The sequence below is a fragment of the Canis lupus genome, chromosome 27 (genome assembly GCF_003254725.2).
Source record: "Canis lupus dingo isolate Sandy chromosome 27, ASM325472v2, whole genome shotgun sequence".
NCBI lineage: Eukaryota > Metazoa > Chordata > Mammalia > Carnivora > Canidae > Canis > Canis lupus.
Window position 1 is genome coordinate 15626102 of NC_064269.1, and position 6167 is coordinate 15632268.

At 34.7% G+C, this 6167-nt stretch overlaps 1 pseudogene; it reads left to right on the top strand.

The window, feature by feature from the left end:
* Positions 1-398: 398 nt before the first annotated feature.
* On the top strand, positions 399-2597 carry LOC125753840 (60 kDa heat shock protein, mitochondrial-like; annotated as a pseudogene).
* Positions 2598-6167: the final 3570 nt, after the last annotated feature.

Consider the following 6167-nt stretch of genomic DNA (forward strand, 5'->3'; position numbering starts at 1 on the left):
TGTATTTTAGTACATTTTATCAAAATTTAACTGTTAAATAACATTTACAAAAACTGTAATTAGATAAAATAGCAAGACCATTTTAAAGGCATTTACCATTTTCTATTCTTTTAATATAATGATGACCATAAACTTTTACCAGACATGAACAAGACCAAATATCTTAAAATTGGGCTCTATGATTGTAAACATCTAAAGTCTCTCCTAAAAAATCATGCTACACACACAGATAAGAAACCCACCTACAGAATAATGATGTCACATTGTAAAAACTAACATACCAGATAATTTTTCCCTCTACACATTCCATTTCTATTCAAATGAGAAATAAGCTCAGGCCCCTCAGTCACCACCGCTGGCCTGCCTCACGCCTGCACGCTCTGCAGTCTCCCACAGAAATGTTTCAAATACCCACAGTCCTCTGCCAGATCAGGCCAGTGTCCAGAGCCCTGGCTCCTCATGTCACTCGGGGCTATGCCAAGGATGTAAAATTTGGTGCCAATGCCCGAGCCTTAATGCTTCAAGGTATAGATCTCCTAGCCGATGCCATAGCCGTTACTATGGGGCCAAAGGCAAGAACAGTGATTATTGAACAGAGTTGGGGAAGTCCCAAAGTAACAAAGGATGGTGTGACTGTAGCAAAGTCAATTGACTTAAGAGACAAATATAAAAATATAGGCGCTAAACTTGTTCAAGATGTTGCCAATAACACAAACGAAGAGGCTGGGGATGGCACCACTACTGCTACTGTCTTGGAACACTCTATTGCCAAGGAAGGCTTTGAGAAGATTAGCAAAGGTGCTAATCCTGTGGAAATCAGGAGAGGTGTGATGTTAGCTGTTGATGCTGTAATCGCTGAACTTAAGAAGCAGTCTAAACCCATGACAACCCCTGAAGAAATTGCTCAGGTTGCTACAATTTCTGCAAATGGAGACAAAGAAATTGACATCATTTCTGATGCAATGAAAAAGGTTGGAAGAAAGGGTGTCATCACAGTAAAGGATGGAAAAACACTGAATGATGAACTAGAAATTATTGAAGGCATGAAGTTTGATTGAGGTTATATTTCTCCATACTTTATTAATACATCAAAAAGTCAGAAATGTGAATTCCAAGATCCTATGTTCTATTGAGTGAAAAGAAGATTTCTAGCATCCAGTCCATTGTATCTGCTCTTGAAATTGCCAATGCTCACCGTAAGTCCTTGGTTATAATTGCTGAAGATGTTGATGGCGAAGCTCTGAGTACACTTGTTTTAAATAGGCTAAATGTCAGTCTTCAGGTTGTGGCAGTCAAAGCTCCAGGTTTTGGTGACAATAGAAAGAACCAGCTTAAAGATATGGCTATTGCTACTGGTGGTGCAGTGTTTGGGGAAGAAAGATTGACTCTAAATCTTGAAGATGGTCAGCCTCATGACTTAGGAAAAGTTGGAGAGGTCATTGTGACCAAAGATGATGCCATGCTTTTAAAAGGAAAAGGTGACAAGGCTCAAATTGAAAAACGTTTTCAAGAAATCATTGAGCAGTTAGATATCACAACTAGTGAATATGAAAAGGAAAAGCTGAATGAGCATCTGGCAAAACTCTCAGTTGGAGTAGCTGTGTTGAAGGTTGGTGGGACAAGCGATGTTGAAGTGAATGAAAAGAAAGAGTTACAGATGCCCTCAATGCCACAAGAGATGCTGTTGAAGAAGGCATTGTTCTGGGAGGGGGTTGTGCCCTGCTTTGGTTCATTCCAGCCTTGGATTCAATAACTCCAGCTAGTGAAGATCAAAGAATTGGTATCAAAATTATTAAGAGAACACTCAAAATTCCTGCAATGACCATTGCTAAGAAGGCAGGTGTTGAAGGATCATTGATAGTTGAGAAAATTATGCGGAGTTCCTCAGAAGTTGGTTATGACACTATGCTTGGAGATTTTGTGAATATGGTGGAAAAAGGAATCATTGATCCAACTAAGGTGGAAGAACTGCTTTATTGGATGCTGCTGGAGTGGCCTGTTAACTACGGCAGAAGTTGTAGTCACCAATATTCCTAAAGAAGAGAAGGACCCAGGAGTGGGTGGAACGGATGGAATGGGAGGTGGTATGGGAAGTGGCATGTTCTGATTCCTAGAATAGTGCTTTACCATTCTTAATGAACTGTGAGAGGAAGCTCAAGGCTCTGTTCCTCAACCATAACTTCAGAGAAGTTAGTTGAAGGAAATGACCGAAGAAAAGGCTGGCTGATGTTTAAGAAAATCGCTATAACCATCAGTTACTGGTTTCAGTTGACAACATATAATGGTTTACTGCTGTCATTGTCCATGCCTACAGATAATTTATTTTGTATTTTTGAATAAAAAGACATTTGTACATTCCTGATAACTGAGTGCAAGAGCCGTGTACCAATGTACTGCTTTCAACTTAAATCACTGAGGCATTTTTACTACTATTCTGTTAAAATCAGGATTTTAGTGTTTGCCATCACCAGATGAAAAGTTAAGCAGCCTTTCTGGGGAGAGTAAGAATAATTGTGTACAAAGTAGAAAAATATCCAATTATGTGACAAACTTTGTGTAATAAAAATTTGTTTAAAGTTAAAAAAAAAAAGAAAGAAGCTCAGGAAGAGAACTTATTTTATAATAAAATATAATGTTGGGGATCCCTGGGTGGCACAGCGGTTTAGCGCCTGCCTTTGGCTCAGGGCGCGATCCTGGAGACCCGGGATCGAGTCCCACGTTGGGCTCCTGGTGCATGGAGCCTGCTTCTCCCTCTGCCTGTGTCTCTGCCTCTCTCTCTCTCTCTCTCTCTGTGACTATCATAAATAAATAAAAATTTAAAAATAAATTAAAAAATAAAATATGTTACATATAATTAATTTATAATATGTTTAATTATATGCAATAAATTATAACATGTGTATATAATAAATTATATTAATTTATAATATAAAAACTTATTTTATAAGAATGTATTTTATACTTTTAAGATTTTTAAAATATTAATTCCATTTTTGTTTATACTGCTAGTTAAATATTAATCAGAAAATTGCACATATATAGCAAACAAAATTTTATCCATCTGCTAACATTCATATTACAAAAAAAGAGAGAGAAATGTTACTCATTTGAATTTTATTATACACAACAAAATAAAAAGACAATGCAAAAATAATTATATCCATGTTTAAAATGATAACATTCAGAAAGGTGTGCTTCTTTAATCTGGTGGCCCTGTACAGCTCTCTCAATACTCTTCCAGAATTCAGCTAATGGAAAATAAGGCATTTGTATTTGTTCTCAAAATGCTGTTTGTTTCTTTCCTCAAAAGAAACAAAGAAATTAACTCAAGGAAACAATTTAGATACTAACACATTTGTTGCACACACACACACACACACACATATATATGGCAAAATATATATATTTTTTTTCAAATAGAAAATAATTTATTTTAACTTCATCTTACTTAATGTTTGTTAACTAATCATCATTTCATGAGCTTGCTTGTAAAACTCTGTCCCTTCAAATCTACAAAGCAAAGGTTTACTACAATGAGCACTTAAAATTCCACAAACCACTTCCATCCACAACTTCCCTGTACATGCAAATTCTTCCATCAGGCTGCAATATTTGCAAACATGCTTTAAACTTCCATAAAGCTGCATGGTCTTTTGCTTTCTGGTAAAACCTTTACACTCTCTTGGGAACTTTAACCAGAAAAAAAAAAAAAATTTAAATGTGTATCCCAATTCTGAAACACTGCTGGTTTGGTTATGTGTCATGAACCACAGTTTGGGAGTTTCGAGTTGAAACCTCGACCTTAATTATGTATTAATGATCACTCATATGAAACACATTGAACAAAGTAATGTAAAATAGGGTTCCATTAAAAATACACACTGGCAGTTGTATTCGTGTTTTCGGCATATAAATATATATATATATATATAAATTTATATATATTTTTTGGAATATATATATTTATATTATATATTTATATATATAATATAAATATGTGTGAAAATTCAATTAAAATAATATTTTAATTTCATTCATATATATTTATATACATATATATGAATTAAAATTCAATTAAAATAATTTTTTAAGAAATATATTCACCAAACCCAAACTGATATATGCCAGGGCTTTAGTCCTTAAACAAAATAAGAAGCCAGAATTAAAGAAAATATTCTTGTCAGCCCAGGAGGGTAGTTAAATAGAAAGTCCAAAATTGAAGTAGTGGCAAAGTGAATCTAATAAAAATGAACCGGAATGTGTGTGTAGAATGGGAAATTGGGCTCATAAAAAGGGAGCAGGGTAGAAAACCAATGGATTCAATTAACTGTTGCAAATTGTAAAGTTTCTTTTCTGATCTCTGTATTTATCAATACTGGCCATGAATCAAAACTACCTGTAGTACTTTGTAAAAATGTAGGTTTCTGGAATTTTCCCTCCTAGGAATTTTATTCATGAGTCTGTGGTATGATCCAGGCACAAGTGTTTCAGGAAGCCCTGCAGGCAACCCTTATGAATATCCAGAGGTGAAAATCGGCAATTCATTTGTATAGATGTTTAATGAATACATACATTTAATATCTTTACTTTTATATATCTTTGCCCATTTTATTAGGCAAATCTAATCTCTACTCTTTTTATTTAAATATTTATTTAGAGAGAGAGAGAAAGAGAGCACGCACACACCTGCACATGCACACAAGCAGGGGGAGGGGCAGAGGGAAGTAGACTGCAATGAATATGGAGACCACTGAGCATGGAGACTGAGCCTGAGCCCAATTTGGGGCTCAGTCTCCCCACTTGGAGATCATGACTGGAGCAGAAACCAAGAGGCAAATAGATGCTCAACTGACTGAGCCACCCACATGCCCCCTAATCTTTACTCTTTGAGACTACTCTCTGAGACTCCATGATGTAAATAGATGTATGAATTTAAATAAATGTATTTTGTGGGCTAAATTGTATTAAATGATCAAATAAAAAGTAGAAACTGGGGGATATTTTATAGTCCTACAGAAATGTAAAGGCCCTAAAATTCAGTAACTGCTCAATATAAACTACCAAGTTTTCCTTAACCTTAGTCTTTGCCAAAAAGTCAAATAAAACTTGAAGTGTATTTAATTCATTTCCTATTATGTCTGACATGGAAGTAAAAATGTCTTCTATGTCCTTTTTCATGACCTGCTATGGCCCCTTGGTACAATGTTATTATAAGCACCAGGATTTTTGTTTATTCTGATAACAAGATTATAAATGTGACAGAAAAAGTTTTGACTCTGTTAACAACTTGAGTGTAGCTGCTCTGGTTATAAAAGGGCGACCTTAATTCTAGAAAATCTGAAAGGACATTATGGTGATAGTGAAGTAACAACCATTCTTGTTTAGTACATTGTGACTATGAGTCTTAGGCTTTCTCACCCAAAAACAGTTTTCTGAGGAAAGGCTACAAGTGTCTATTGCTCTTAGAAAACTGAACTATTAAATAAAATAAAAAAAAATTAACTATTGATCATTCAGCAGAAACTTCACAGATTTTACAGCCTGAATAAATTACATTTATATTCTAGTTCCAGTATGTCCTAACTGGGTATGTATTTGGAGTATCCAATGGCAATATTTTGCATATCTCTATAGCTACATCATGCCATGGATTAGCAGTGTTCTCTTTACCACTCAAGGTAGAGTCACTGATGCCTTTAAATCTAATGCGATTAGAGAATCCATTCCAGAACACCCAGAACCAATTTTAAGAATTCATCCTAAAATTCTCTTTTTCTAGAAGCACCCTTGGTACCAAATAGTATTAGTCAGGGTTCTAACAGAGAAATAGTACTAGCAAGATAGATAGATAGATAGATAGATATATAGAAATCTTTTTTAAGAAAAAGGTTTGTTTCAAAGAATTAGCTTACACAGTTGTGAGGTTTAGCAAGTCTAAATTTAATTAATTAAATTAAAAACTAACTAAATAATTTAAAAACTGGGTACTAGCCTAGTCATGTTGACATGTAAAACAGACCCCTCTGCTTGGAAATGACAATAGCAACTTCTAGGTAAATGGTTAATCAACTTGGATGTCTTCATAAGATCCATGTCTTCCTTATAATAATGTAATTTGTTGCATATAATTATCATTGTTGAAATCATCTTTTTTAAAGATTATTTAT